This window comes from Triturus cristatus, chromosome 2_1, assembly GCF_964204655.1.
Source record: "Triturus cristatus chromosome 2_1, aTriCri1.1, whole genome shotgun sequence".
Classification (NCBI taxonomy): Eukaryota; Metazoa; Chordata; class Amphibia; order Caudata; family Salamandridae; genus Triturus; species Triturus cristatus.
The window spans coordinates 563,512,236-563,528,110 of record NC_140581.1 but is presented as its reverse complement, the minus strand read 5'-3'; positions in this window follow the sequence as shown (position 1 = coordinate 563,528,110).

Genomic DNA, 15,875 nt, shown 5'->3' with positions numbered 1-15,875 from the left:
ACAATCTTTACAACAGTGTGTTCTTGGAGCTGTTATTATCAATCATCATTAGGTTTGCTCTGTGTTTACGATTCTTCACTACCAATATTTAAAATTTCTATTTGCTATCTGTTAAAGTATTAAGGCCGGAACAGAACAAGAAATAGAAGTGTATGTAATCTGGGTCTATCATCATCATGCATGCATTGCCTTTTTCTCCCTTTACATATGGATATTGTAGTCTTCAATGATTGTCATTTGTTTGTCTATGAATGCATACTGTTTTTCTATGTCAAACTTTTCCCAAAATCCCCCTTCCCATCCATTCAACAAACCCTAACCCTCTTCCCCCGGGCTGTGTGACTTATTGTCGAGGTGTAACTAAATTAAATTTACACCAATACTTAATCACACACTTGCTGGGGCGGATGTGGTGAAAGCAACACTACTTCAATTTCAATGCAGAGCGGTGATCTTCTTCTGCTTGCCCACCCATGAGTAGGATATTTCAGAGGTTATTTTATTTAACAAAGGTACATATACCTCAGCATGAATTGCCGGCATTGATTGGATTTGTTTGTTGTCATTCCTCATATACAGCACTAACTGTTAGACTGTAGGCATAGTCAAGTGACTCGAGTCGACACAACTATAGTTTGTAACTCTGTCTAGTAGGCTATCCTCATAACCACCATTCAGTTTTTTTGTCAAATTATATTAGAGCATATAATTGTTGCTCGGTAAGTTCTGTAATGTACTTCATTCAACTACTCCTCTAACAGTCTCTCAAAGGCGATTGACTGTCTCCTTTTCTTTTTTTGGAAATGCTGCCACCCTGCCAGTGTCTACTACTACTACTATACTACCACCACCACCACCCCAATCATGGCATGTATGAAAAAGGAAACCATCTTCAACATGCAGCCAGTGCTGTGCCACAGTTGAACATAAACATCAAGCACCGGTAAGAGAGAAGTTTGGGGGAGGCAGAATTAATTATGGACTTGTTGTCAATGATTTCATTTTCACACACCACTCCAAAGAATGCATAGACTAGAGGACAGACTGAAAGTACTAGAAGGACCAGTCAATGAGTGAGGTGTGTCGCATCTATCTGTTTGTGTCTTATACAGTCAGCAAATTATTGAAATCAAACACAGGCAATGGGCGGCCATGCACCAGCAAGGAAACAGTGTGATGTAAAACAGTTACCCCACCTACAAAACATTAACAACATTGCATGTAACATACAAAAATATATTTAATTTACCCTAACAAAAATAAACTAAACCCACAAAAGCTGACCCACCCCCCTCCCTAACCCCAACCACTGTCCACAGTAGAAAAAAGTCTTAACGGCCAAACGAGTAAAGAACAAGAACAGGAATTAAAAAAGGGGCAGTGACAGGGACTAACTGGTGGGGCGGGACTGGAGGAGGACACGCATCTGGCGCATCTCGTCCTCTAAATGGGCGACGCAGCGTCTAAGGCCGCGGCAGTTGCAGCCACAGTGGGCGGGGGCACCGGAGATGGCACGGTGGTGGCGGGCAGCCGCCAGACGGTGGCGCCGTACCGCTGGAGGGCGGTGGCTGGGGCCCGGGGCACTGGAGGAGGCTTGAATTGCTGCTGCAGTCTCCTCCTCCTCCTCGGCTAGGACCACCAGCCGCCGGTATTCCTGCTGGATTGCCTCCAGCTTCCGGCGCCGTGCCTTAGCGGCCAACTCCTTCCGGTTGATTTTCGGAGTAGCTGTGTATCAAAAAGAAAAAAACAAGACAATTGTAAAATATAGTCTTAATAAAACAGTAGGACAAGGTAATTATTTATACACATAGTGGCATGGTAGAGTAGCACTATAAAATAAAGCACAGTAGTACATAACATTTTAAATGTCGCCCGTCCTTCTTCCTTCCACCTGTCTTACACTTTTTAGTTGAACAGTGCACCAGGTGTTCTTCTCCATAAAACTTTCAAAGCGGAGTTGAAATCAGATAGATGAGGCCATTGGTTACTCAATACTCCGGCTCCTAGTCCTATAACAATTAAAGGGAATTCTAGTCTTCTAGTTCACTCTTCAAATGTCCCCAACAACTCATACTTACTTACGTCATCGGATAGCGGGCGGACAAAGCCATCCGACTGCTAAAAAGGGTGGGGGTCCCGTGGGGACAATTAATTAGGATGATGCGCCCGGCACAGTGGCGGGCGCACCCTGTTTTTTTTAATTTAAATTCTGGTTGGCTTTGCTGAAAGCAATGCTAAAATGTTGTGCTGCTTTTCCAAGCACAACATGACGGGCCCCGCACGGAGCCTGTCACGTTTTGCTTTGAAAGTCGGGGGGTACCATAGCATAGGTAGGTACCCTCCATGGGGGCCCCCAAGCATACTCTGCAATGTGTGCATGTCTTTCCGTGGCGGACGGCAATGGCATTCCAAAATGCAGATTATATGGCTGGCGGTGTGGTGAGAGAGACACCACCGCCATATTGAACCCTTTTCCGCCTGGACATGTCTGAATATTTTCTACAGGGATGGCGGGAGGTTTGCCCCTGCGGTGACGGCAGTGAATTCCAGCCGGCCCGGCGGGGGCAATACGCCCACCATCCTAATGGGGCCCTAAGTCACAACTGTAGGGTATACATATACATACAGTACACCCTTGCAGTGAGTGTGCTATCAAGTTCAACAATAGTTAAGGATTATGAATCTAACTTACCACCGCCTGCCACTGGTGCTGCCACTCCCCCTACCGCTCCGTTGCTATCTGCAACTGCCGCATCCTCGCCCTCCGCGTCGCCTTCGCTGGCCCCGGCAATGGTGGTCGGTAGTGCGCCTAGAAAACATTACACATTTATTAGGCGTCATATACACCTCCCCCCTATTGATCAGTAGCAATGTTGAAAAATGAGTTAATACTAACATACATCACTAGTACAAATCAGGTAGTAGTAGAGTAGACACTAATAGTTATATGATCATTGTAGCCTTTGCTTGATTAGCCCTAGCCATGCACATGTGACGTTACCTTTACCTTGCAGCTTCTTAAGACACCTTTGAGCCCACATGACCTGCCTCACACTGCTACTGTCTAGTCTACGCGCTGCGTACAAGCGGTCAACAAACATCAACAAGCCACTTTTTTAGGAAGAACTGGTGTACTACTGTTACTGTTAGTCCATATTGCTTATCCATAGATGCTACACTTTTTGGCACGGCTGAGAAATGCTTGCAAGTTGCAATATACTAACGCACACCATTTCTTTTTTCGCATTACAGACGCAAGATTCCCTTCTATGAACCAGAGCTTCTGAACGATGCACCAACTACCAGTACTAGGTTCTTCTGAGGTGAGGGGTCCCTTCACTCACATCTTCATTTCTAAATTTATATAAACTAAATTGCTATGGGATGGTGGTGCTGCTTTCCACCACTGTTCAGTTATCATGATTTAATTCCCAACTGTATAAGTGTAACAATGTATATTGTTTTAATGTTATTGATTTGCCGGTTGGTGCTGCTAAGAAAACAGTGTACAGACCTTCTCAAATTGAAATAAACATTTTAAACTTACATAGACTTGGTGGTATTTGGTGTGGACTAACTTACACGAGTGAGCAAATTAAAGTAAGGGTGTGCATGTGAATTGCTTCCACGACAGAGGTTGGGTGTGTTATGTTCTGGGTTGTGTACTTGTTGGGTATCTTGGGGGGAGGGTTCCGAGACCTAATAGGTATGACAAGACAGTACTATAGTCAAGCAGTGGAATTGTGGTGGGTGCGGAATTTCTGATTGAGGTGTGCAAGGAAGGTCCAACCTACCATCACCAACATCCTATTTTCTGGTGCAAATGTATGTGCAAGATCCCTACAACAGTGGTATGTCCTATAGGGTGTCATATCAAAATATTAAGAAATCTGGTAGGGCTGTTGTTGCTGTGAATTTTCAAAGCCTCAACATCAATAAGAGTAAAAGTAGTACAAAACAACGACCCAACGGATTGTACGAGCTACTGGTGAATATGAGTTTTATATTACAACCTTTCACAAAGAGTGGCACTGGCCAACTGGGCAAGACTAGCTACTACAGTACAGACAGACTGATAGTATGTAGTAATAGTAGTAGTACTCAGAGTCATCATAGCGGAGGCAGGGATAAGATTTTTGAAACCGTACAGATCGAAGGATAATTGGTGGTAAAAAAATAGCATTTGGCAACACACTATAGTTCGGGAAAAATGGGGCAGTAAAAGTTATGGAATAAGAAATATTATTAAAAACAAGAAGACTTACTGGGGCCAGCAGAGGAGCCCTCAGCGGTGTCCTCCTGGTGGTGTTCCTGTCCCGCCGACTGCCCAGTCGCTGTCGGTCTGCCCCTGGGTGCTGATGAACAGGAAAGATATAAGAAAGAGACAAACATTGATGGATGGTGTCAAACAAATACAATATTTTTCAACAACGGTCAAAAAACACTTATGTAAACAACAATTGCAATAACTACATTGACCGATCTCATCTGGTCAACATGTAATATCGGGGGATTCGCAGTTCGACTACTTAAGTTACTATTTATCAACAGTAATCCAGTCTTCCATTCTGATTCCAGAAAACTAAGTTACAACTAAGCCTAAGTAGTAGTACAACGTACCACCCAACCTAGCCCACCTATTCCAGGCATGCCAATTGTACATTAAGTATGCATTTCCACTGTATTCCTCAACAATGCGTATGGTCCAATCATGGAGGACACATGAACATGACTACATTTTTTGTATACACCAAATTTTGGTTTGATTGATGCTGATCTGCTACTGCTAAGTAACTGCTAAGCCTACCTCCACTCATTGAACAAACTAGAAAAGGTTCTAAAGACTGCCGTACTAGCAGCACGTCACGTAACTGAGTGAGGGGGGGCATCACGCATACCACTAACCAATTAGAAGCTCATACAAAGTACCTAAACCTAAGTATCAATCCGCCCCTATCTATTAGTGACAGGACAAAGTAAGGAGTGGACGTGAGTCACTGTAGCATTACGTAACTGAATTTCTCTAAAATAAACTCGTAAAGAATCACGCTAAGCAAGCGCAAACGCAAAGCTGCAAACAAGTAAGATTAGTAGTAGGGCAGAAGAGCACCTGTGTCATAATCACAGAAGACTTTTAAACGTTATTAACCTTGAATGTATTGTAAGCAGCAACATTCTAGCTGGTTGGAAGGAAAAAAAGATATTCGCAATATATAACATAGAGCAGAAGAACAGACACAAAGTTGTAATAATTAAATAGGTACTCACCAAGCCCCGGGACCTCCACTCCTAGCAGGTCCAGCAGGTCCTGCTCACGGTCCAGGATGTCGGACCACCGGTGCGTCAGCTGTGCCTGGGTGCGCCGGACCCCAGAGATGCGTGACACTGCCCGGCGCACCTTCCCCCACCGTTGCCGACGCTCCCGGAGGCCGTACCCGGACCCAGGCCTGCCACCTGCTGCCAGGGTTGAGGGGAGGTGGTGCTGCACAAAGAAAATTAGTGCAGCCAACTCCACCTCCCCAAATAAGGCCCGTGCCTGCACCCCTTGTGGGCGCCGCCTTCCGCAAGGAAGGCGGTCGCGGCTCTGGCTGCGCCGGCGAACAGCCCTACCCTTGGACATGGTTCTGGGGACGGGGCGGGAAAGAAAAGGTAAAATAAATAAAGGAGTAAAGGAAATAAATAGCAGGCAATAGAAAGAGAAAAAGTAGCTAAAAAACAAAAAAAAGTAGACAAAAATATAGAAGCAGGAAAATAGTTAGAGAAATAATAAGTAATAAAGATCCAAAAAAAGTGGCTATAAACAAAGGATTGAAAAGATTTAGGGAGGATTGAAAATCAGGCCCCAGAACCATGCAATAGAGTGAAAAGCAAGATGGCCGTGCCCATTGCGACCACGTGCGCAAGTTTGTGCGATATTTTCTCCCCGAGCAAGCAAAAAGCAACGCGATCAAGTAAAAGCGGTCGCGAACAGGAAATATCGACCGCGAACAGGCGCGAACATGCATTGCGCGACCCAGAACAGGAAGTAAGCATTGCGAGAGGGCGGGACAAGTGAAAACAAGATGGCCGCGCCCGTGAGCAACCGCATGGGTAAGTTGGCGACCCGCGATCATGCAAAAAATACCGCGAACAGGCGGCAAAAAAACTTCCGCGTCTTCGCGATATTTCCGGCGTGTTTGCGGAGATTTTCTGCATTTTTGCGATAATTTGCGAAAGTTAATTTTGCAAATTCCGCCCACCCCTACTTTATATACAATGAGTAGACCACCCCCTCTTTTCTCCTTTCTGTCGATTCGAATAATTTTATATTCGGTGGAAGGGACACATGTAAGTCGGGATAGGCATGTTCCTGTAACCAGGTTTCAGTAATAAAACAGATGTCTGGGTCAATATGAGCCAATAGATCCCATACGTCCAGAGCATGTTTAGGAATGGAACGGGCGTAGATTGCTTTCAGTGAGGTAGGGGGAGCACTACACTTCCAAAGGATTCTTGGTCTGACGGACGGAATTGGGCAGTTAAAGACAGGAGAACGTCTAATTTCTGGACACTGAGTCAGATCAATTTCATAAGTGCCCGGGTGTTTGGTAGGCGAAACATTTAACCCCTTGCATGCCCGCCCCTTTCCCCGCCCAGTGCCGCGCTTAACATTAGCGGGCGGAGTTCATGACGAGCTGGACTCGTCATGGGCACAGCGCCACCGCAGCCCATGACGAGTCCAGCTCGTCATGGGCACTGAAGGGGTTAAGCCTTTTAAGTGGGTACTTGAGTATTGAATTAGAACCATTATCGGATAATTGGCAGTAGAGAACCAGAGATAATGGTAAAGACAAGATGGCCTAAGTCAGGGGCACGACCCAAACTAACAGAGTTTGTGGCTGCTGGCTGCGACCGGTCGCGGACGGGTGCAGACGGGCTTGCCTTTGGCGCACCTTTGGCGCGCCGCTGCGCGCGTCCGTGCCATTGCCCAGCTCAAATAGAAAATTTGACAGGAAGACTATGCGTGTCCCTAGACTTCCGCAGAGACCGGAAGCTGTACAAGCCCCAGGTGACCCTCCTTGCAATCAGCACACGCCGTGACGGACCGGGGTCTGGGCTGTATCTAAGAGGAGGCGTGTGATCAGTGCAGGTAGGCTAATACGTTTTAAACACAGTAAACACAGTTTCAAATATTTAAATTAAAAATACACAGTGCGGCGTGTGATCCGTGCAAAATAGGCTAAGACGTTTTCGACACAGTAATAACACAATTTAAAATATTGGATTAAAATACACAATGACAGTGATGGCTAAGATAAAATAAGCAGTTTATATCGGTATCAGAGGCGGGGAAGAGAGCAAGGAGCAAAGGCCATTACCGTTCAATTCAGAGCAGCGCTGCACGTGTCCGCGCCCTCGCCAGGCTCAAATAGAAAATTTGACAGGAAGACTAGAGCGTGTCCCTAGACTTCCGCCGAGACCGGAAGCTGTACAAGCCCCAGGTGACCCTCCGTGCAATCGGCACACGCCGTGATGGACCGGGGTCTGGGCTATATCTAAGAGGAGGCGTGTGATCAGTGCAGGTAGGCTAATACGTTTTAAACACAGTAAACACCGTTTTAAATATTTAAATTAAAATACACAGTGCGGCGTGTGATCCGTGCAAAATAGGCTAAGACGTTTTCGACACAGTAATAACACAATTTAAAATATTGGATTAAAATACACAATGACAGTGATGGCTAAGATAAAATATGCAGTTTTTATCGGTATCAGAGGCGGGGAAGAGAGCAAGGAGCAACGGCCATTACCGTTCAATTCAGAGCAGCGCTGTTCTTGGTTTATATCTAAGGGTGGGCGTAGTGGGCGTAGTGGGGCTACGTGAAGCAGCACGTAGTGTGCCCAAATCTACGCACACTACGCGCTTCGCGTAGCCCCACTACGTGCCACCCACCTCCCGCCCGCCCTTCTTTTAAATAATATAAGCAATGAAAAATAAATTAAAGTAAGTCGACTTACCCATAAGCGCGGCATCTCCGGGGCTCCCTCTTTCTGTTTCTGATTTCTTCTGGCAAATGCGCATGCGCGGACGCCCGCGCATGCGCATTTCTCACGAGAAATGCGCATGCGCGGGTGTCCGCGCATGCGCATTTGCCAGAAGAAATCAGAAACAGAAAGAGGGAGCCCCGGAGACGCCGCGCTTACGGGTAAGTCGACTTACTTTAATTTATTTTTCAATGCTTATATTATTAAAAGGAGGGCAGGCGGGAGGTGGGTGGCGGGTGGCAAGCAGCTACGCTTCGCCCTCGGCGTGTGCGTAGCGCTGCCCTGCTTCGCCTACTTCGGAAAGTGCGAAGCAGGCAGCGCTACGTACACTACGTGGGCGAAGCGTAGTGCTACGCCCGGGGTTATTTATATCTTACTAGCTTGGTTCTACAAACTTATTTCTCTTGTGACATTCTGCCTGCACTGCAGCTAGAGCATGAGCCATGTCTTGCATAATTGGCTCGAGTTTTGGTTAAGTAGGGCTTGGGTCATCTTTTGCAGTGCTTGAGGGTACACAGGAAATTCTAGATCCATCTTTGCTCGGGCAGATTTCATTTTCATCGGCTCGTCTTTCTTCAAGATGCACTCACCTGAATCACAGACTTCTGTTGGACTGAAGAGAGTTCTCCCATCCCGTTTAAAACCAACCCTCAATACTCAAGCCCTTCTGGGCTGATTCCCAGGGAAAACAGGGTTGGGGTAGGTTGGTAAAAGGTGAAGGAGCTTCTCGTCTTCTTCTCTAGGTTCTAGTGTGTGCTGTTACCTTTCTGGCTGGGTTTCTGTGACAGGTAATATTTATTGCATTCACCAAAGATCAGCATCGAAATAGGAACATTAGATGACCCAACATGAGATCACACTTTTGTTCTCAACTCTACTGCCCTTTCCTCCCTTGTACCATTGCACTTTTCTGGACACAACTCACCACAAGCATTAAATGAAGGATGCCTGTTTTTTGTCTATTACATCATAGAATAATTAGTCTTTAGTAGGCAGGTTTTATGTTTCCCAAACCTAATGTCTATCTTTTCAATGAAATAAATGCACTAGCGGAATATACACTGACCTTGAGTTGTCTTTTCTCTTTAGATGAAAGGCACAGTGTTGCTCGTCAACAAAAGTTTGTTTCTTTTCATTATTTTCCTGGGACCAAGACTGAATTTTCTGTTGGGGCAAACATTGGAGAATCCACCGAAGAACAGCCCTCATCAGGAGAGGACGACAGTACTGGGAGCAGGTAAAATTATTGGAGGGAGTCTGCAAGGTCCTTCCTGTCAGGAGACTCATAAGGTCAAGAAAGGCTCGAGGATTTGGCGCGGTGTTTTTAGACCATTCCGAAAATGTCTGCTAAACCTCACGGAAATTGATATCTCACATGATTTCAAAACCCGCTTTCTCAAAGGGTGTCTTATCTTTGGAAAGGGTGAGGATTGACAGGTAATTGGCTTTTTTTAGTTGGGAACATTATGATCAGGTCCAAGGCAGTTGTTACCAACTACTATGATTCTCTTAAAAGCACGGACAGGGTCACACGCAGACGAAAAATTGCGTAGTGAAGGGAAGGGTGTCATATTACTGTCAGGACTTAGAAGTCGGCCTGAGCAGAGTCGCGCTTTGTGAGTGGTTCAAAAACTACTCCATGGTAGCGGAGTTCCACAGGTGTGCAGATTTTCCTGGCGTGCCTGTTCGCATTGTGTTTTCCTGTCAAACACAAGGCGGAGTATATCCTCACATTCCAAAATCATGCGCAAACGACACCACACGGTTTGCATGAGCGCGACCATCTTGTTTTCTGCTTTGTTTATGGTGCTGGGCCTGTTTCTTTATCCCTCTTTAATCTTTGTAATCCTCCGCCCTCCTAATTATTCTACCCCTCATTTTAATTTATTGTTTTAGTGTGTGTTTTTGTGTCTGTGTCATGACTTTTTGTATTTTTATTGTTCCCTTCATTTCCTTATTTTTCTCTTCTCTTCCCTTCCCTCCTTCCTTTTCCTTTTTCTTATCTTTATCCCACCCTCCGCCATGGCAGAGCACAGTGACCAGGGGAGCAGTGGCACCAGGCCTTCCTGAACAGCCAGCAGCAGCCACTTACCTTGTGGGCGGCACCGCCGCTGATGTGTGCAGCTCTGGGCTATCTTCAGCTGGGAGGAGGTTGTAGCACTACTTTTTTGTGCAATGCCACAGCGCACCTCACGTCAATGCTGGTAGTAGGCGGCAGGCCCGGCAAGGGATACCCCCTGTGGGAGCGTCAGCTGCACTCAAAGAGGGTGCACTAGTGTGTGCAGTGTACCAGCCAGGTACAGCGCACCCTCCAGCAGAGGACTCATCGCTGGCAAGATATTCTTGCGAGGGAGCATGACCTGCTAGACCTGCTCGGTGTTGAGTTCCCAGGGCTTGGTGAGTATTATTAATTATTTATTGTGTTTATGTTCTACAATGCTAACATATTTTTATGAATAGCATGTTGCTCACACTCAGAGGGAAGTAAGTTTTTATTACGTAAAGAATATTATTATTATGTGATCCAGCTTCAGCTAGGCAGCTGCTCAGCACTACCTAATCATATTTATCATCGGCGCTCGCTTTGGCTGATTAATTAAGAAGCCATTACATACTCGCTTGTCCTACTGTCACCATAGTGAATCAGTGATATCAGTGAGTTAACGTTCTCTGTGACTTTCTCTATGTATCTTGTGTATTTCCAAGCTATTTTGACAATGATGTGCGGTATGCATCTATGCATTGCAAAAAAGGGAGACTGTGTTGGTCCGTCAAGGGGGTTGCGAAATGAGAAGAGAACCAAAGATCATTCAGTGCAATGCATTACTTCCTTTTTTTTGAAGATTTTTATTGATTTTTTTTAATGTCAGCAGACAGTCAAAAACATATAATGAACAAACACTAACCATCTTATTATCATCTAATACATATTAATGCATATTATGGCTCTCCTAATAAAGCATTATATTCAATGATTACAAAAAAGAAAAAAAGGAGAAAGATGTGATAGACAATACAGTCACAACCACTTTGATAATGGAGACCACAACTTGTGGCCCATTAATCTTCTTCTCCTACCTTTTGTTTTATATGCTGACATTTCCATATAATATACAGATAGTAATCTAGATTGCCAATTATTAAAAACAGGTGGATCTATATCAATCCATTGGGTTGTAATACATAATTGAAAAGTAGACATACAAATAAATATAAACCCATCTTGTGCTTCCGTCCTAGTACTGCGACTACTTGTTTGTAGGCCCAAGATAATCAATTCTGCTGTCAATGGTATCCGAATGCCGAGACAATTATTCAAAAAGTATTCAACATCCTTAATGAAATGACTCAATTTGGGACATACAAAAAACATATGGACAGTGTCTGCAGCAATTACCCCGCACCGACTACATTTATTTCCTCTAACAGATTTCCACGTAGCTAATTTTGCGGGAGTATAATATAAATCAAAAATAGACATAAAATGTTGACTTTTTAATGAGCCATTAAATAAAACTTTAATAGATAACTCAATTATTCTATTCATATCTATTTTGTCCACCCCTAATTTATTTTGCCATTTATTCCCAGACCGGTAAATCATCTTCATAATTTTCAATCATTAATTGATAAATAGGGCCAATTCTCAGTCTTTGTCGAATTGCTTCTAAAACTTTAACCCTATTAAACATTATCTGATTTTTAATACATTTGGCATCCAGAAAACTACGTAGCTGAAGATATTTAAAAAATTCAGTACGAGCTAAATTTAACTTTGTTGTAAAGAAAGAAAAGAGACTATCTGATGCCCTTCGAATAAATCTCCCAGTTGACGTACACCTAACCGATACCATCTAGCCATAATAGAATTCCTGAAGACATCTGGTAAAAAGAGACAGTTATTCAACGGAGTATAAAAATTTAAACTTAGATTTAAGCCAATTCTTTTTTTAACTTTTCTCCATATCTCAAAAGCTGTCATGATTATTTTGAATTTGTTTTTTTTATAGTAATTAGGCTCAATTATACGCACTAAACATTGTCGGGCCTCCTCACCCAAAACCATCTCGTAAATTGATGGGCTAACAGACTCTTCAATTCTTGCATCATGAACAAGCAAGACACCCATGTTCTGCAAAAGAACTGACCAATAATATAAGCTATCTCTTGATAATATACATCTTTAATTGCTCTCCTGGACCTATGATAGCTCCAGAGAAACCTAGAGCACATGCTATCAATTTGATCAAAAGCAGATGTGGGAAATAGTAGGGGAATTGTGCGGAATAAATACAAAAATTTAGGAAAAATAAGCATTTTTAATACATTACTACGGCCATATAAAGATAAATGAAGGTTATCCAGCCTTTCTAAAGTCTTATTTGCAGACACTATAATCGGATCTATATAGAACGCCCTCTTAGTGTCTTGAAGGGCCCCATTTGCATCAATAATCTTAACTATGTCATTATATACTGCTTTTTGTCTTAACCTTTTGCCAATATTCTGCCGGTTTTCTCACTGAAATCATATGCTTGTTCTTTATATTGTTTATATTTTAATGCGATTTGGTAAGCAATATTAGAATACACTATAGTCTCTTTGAGCCAAAGCAACATCCTGACCAATCTAATCGCATCAGCTAAATTTCGCTCCGCTAATATGACGATCATAAAATCGTTCCTTTGTTTGGCCACCATTTTTTTACGTCGTGAGTTCGAAACACTTAGAGTTTCCTTGCTTTAAAGGCGTCCCAGACTATCTTATTTGGCACAGTTGCTTTATTAAATTTAGAAAACTCCTGTATCACCTTAACCATAAATTGACAATATTCTTCATCCATTAATAAGTTTCTTTCAAAAGACCATAAGTGATTTCCCTCTCGCATCTGCGGTCCCAGCATAAGATCAAGTATTTGAGGATTTTGGTCAGAAATAAGTTTGGGCAAAATTTCTAAATTAATCTTTCCTATATATTGTAATGGGATAAAAAAATAATCTAGTCGAAAGAATTTACTATGCGGAGCCGAAAAATAGGTGTAACCTGGCTCTTCTGCATGTATAGCATTACAGACATCATACAACCCATGATCTAAGATTAACTCCGGTAGAACTATAAATGTCTGCGGCTTCCTACCAGTATATGATGGAGTCTCTCTTATATCCAAGTTACTGTCCAAGTGAATATTCATGTCGCCACACATTATCAATGGTTGAGGCCATTGGGCTAGTTCTATATTTAAGAATTTCATAAGTTCAGCATCATCCAAATTCGAGCCATATACAGTGCACAGCGTGAATCTATGTAGACCAATCTTAAGTACATTAATCACCCAGTGACCCCATTTATCTTCCAACGATTTGGTACAAATACCTAAACCCTGTCTCATTAGAATGGCTACGCCTCTCTTCACCCCAGTTTGTTTGGAGCAAACAACCAATTTTAGCCCTAACTTTTTCAGACATCCCCTTTTAACCCATGTGATGTGAGTTTCTTGTAAACATAATATATCAATACGCGTAAGCTGGACAATTTTAGCTAATACATCTCTCTTTTTTACGTCATTAAGCCCACAGATGTTAAGAGTACAAATCTTTAATTTCCAAACTATACTAGCCATAATTCAGTGAACTGAAAAAATATCTCTCCACTGAAAATAAAGTAAATAATATAAGACATAATTTTTGTGTATGACCAATCCTTAAATAATACTTTCTACATAGAGAGCCTGCCTGCATACACACCAAAACTGCTGCTGACTTTTCACCCACCCTAAACCCCCATCCCTCCACCTTCACCCCTCCTTTCCCCTCACCCCTTCCACAGTATCCCCTCCCCACCCTTCCCTCCCAACCCACCAAATGAGGCATAAGTACTGTCAGTCCCTAAAAATATGGAGTGCCGCCCCCCCCCTTTAACTGGGTAGAAAACAGAATATCCATTTTTTTTGTGTGTTATTTTGTTTTTACCCCCCACTCCCCCATACGTCTATATTAGATCCCCCTAAAGAATTACTCCAGCAAAAAATCCTTACACGATTAGATCATAAATTAAAGTGACTGTAAAAATTCTTTGGCCTCAATCTCTGAAAAAAAGAACCTAGTCTGACCCTTGATTATGACCTTAAGCTTGGCAGGATTTTGGAGATAGACTAATACTCCTTTCTCTTGAAATCCTGGTATGAGTTGGCGTAATTGCCAACGGTTTGATACCGTTACCTGACAAAAATCAGGTCTGACGAAAAAGTTACAGCCTTTCGCCAATCTCTTTTTATCCGGCCTTGCTAAACCAAAAATGGCCTCTCGTGCCAGAAAATTATTAAATCGCACGAGAATAGCTCTTGGTCTATCTACCTCTCCTTGATTCACTCTTCTCACAGTAAAAGGAAACCTATGAGCTCTTTGTATCTCCATTGACCAGTCCCAAAGAGTCAATTCGGGAAAAGCCTCAGCAAAAAGTTTAAAGACAAATTCCCAAACATCCAGGTCTTCCTTTTTTTCCGGAATACCTAAAATACGTAAGTTTTTTCTTCGTGCTTGATTTTCCAACTCTGCCAATTTAGTATTAATATCATCCCGATGATCTCTGAAATAATTTATTTTCAGTTTATGTGCGGCCAAATCCTCTTCTAATGTAGAAATCCTAGATTCTGCTTCAGTCACTCTAAGAGCCGTGTCAGAACATATTTTAATTACTCGCCGAACGGAGTTCTGTACTTTACGACTAGTTGTTTGCATACAAGTGTTTTCTAACTTTATCTCAGCTCTGTGTTCCATCAAGGTATTATAAATCGTAGAGAGAGTTATCTCCTGAGCAGGTATTTGTTCTATGAGTTCTATTTCTGCATCTGGCCTAGAGATGACTCCCAAATCTAGTCCCGCCGTTATATTCTCAGAGGGTATCATTCCCGAAGTCACACCAACACCTGATGGTTGTTTATCGCAAATTAAATCTCTGCTTCTGCCTACTTTCGCTTTTTTAACCGTGGTTACAGCTATGCCTGAGCCTGGAGAAACCATATTTGATCTAGCTCCATCATCCGTGCTACTTCCCTCTTCATTATAATCAACCCAGTCTTTGCTTAGGTTGGTGCTTTCACTTTCATCTGACGAGTGATCTGATAAAGAGTAGAAATTATCAACAATTTCCTGAGATCCAGACAAGTCCTGCGATAGCACCCCCTTGTTTAACCCCAGCGAGTCTAACTCAGACACAAGATTATCCAAACTGCCAATCGGCTTTCCCAACGGAAGGTGACCAAAAACCTCAGCTCCCAGAATACACCTCTCCCGGCTAAGATCGTGTTGGATTTCTTCTCCTTGCTCCTTTGCTTGCTCCAAGCCCCCTGCTATAGACTTTATTATACAAGTGGGGGCCTGTGTTACATAGTCTCGAGGGGGAGAATTGTTACTGATATCATTATTAGCCAGGCTGGTACTATCTGATACTGTCTCCCTACTTTGTACTGTTTGCAACAAAGTATTCTTTAATGTCTGCTTTTCAAACAAAGCTGGGAGAGTTTGTATCCCTTGTTTAGTTAAACGTATTACCAGCTTTTCTTTTACAGTTCGTCCCCACCTTCTTATGAGCTACGTTAGAGAGACTCTGAGCCGACACAGTGCTTCCACCTTCCCCTCTCTCACCCAACACCGCGGGCTCTCCGGCTTCTCCACTTTGAATGTTCTCTGCCATAATCGACTGTGTTTTAGCACTTCGGGTCAAAGCTTTCGGTGGCATTCTTCTACGGGCGGCTCCTCCGTGTCCACGAACCACTCTCTGGAGGACACCAAAAAGAAAACGGGGGGCCGCCAAGCAGGGGCTCTAAGCAAACGAAGTCGCAGAAATCCAGA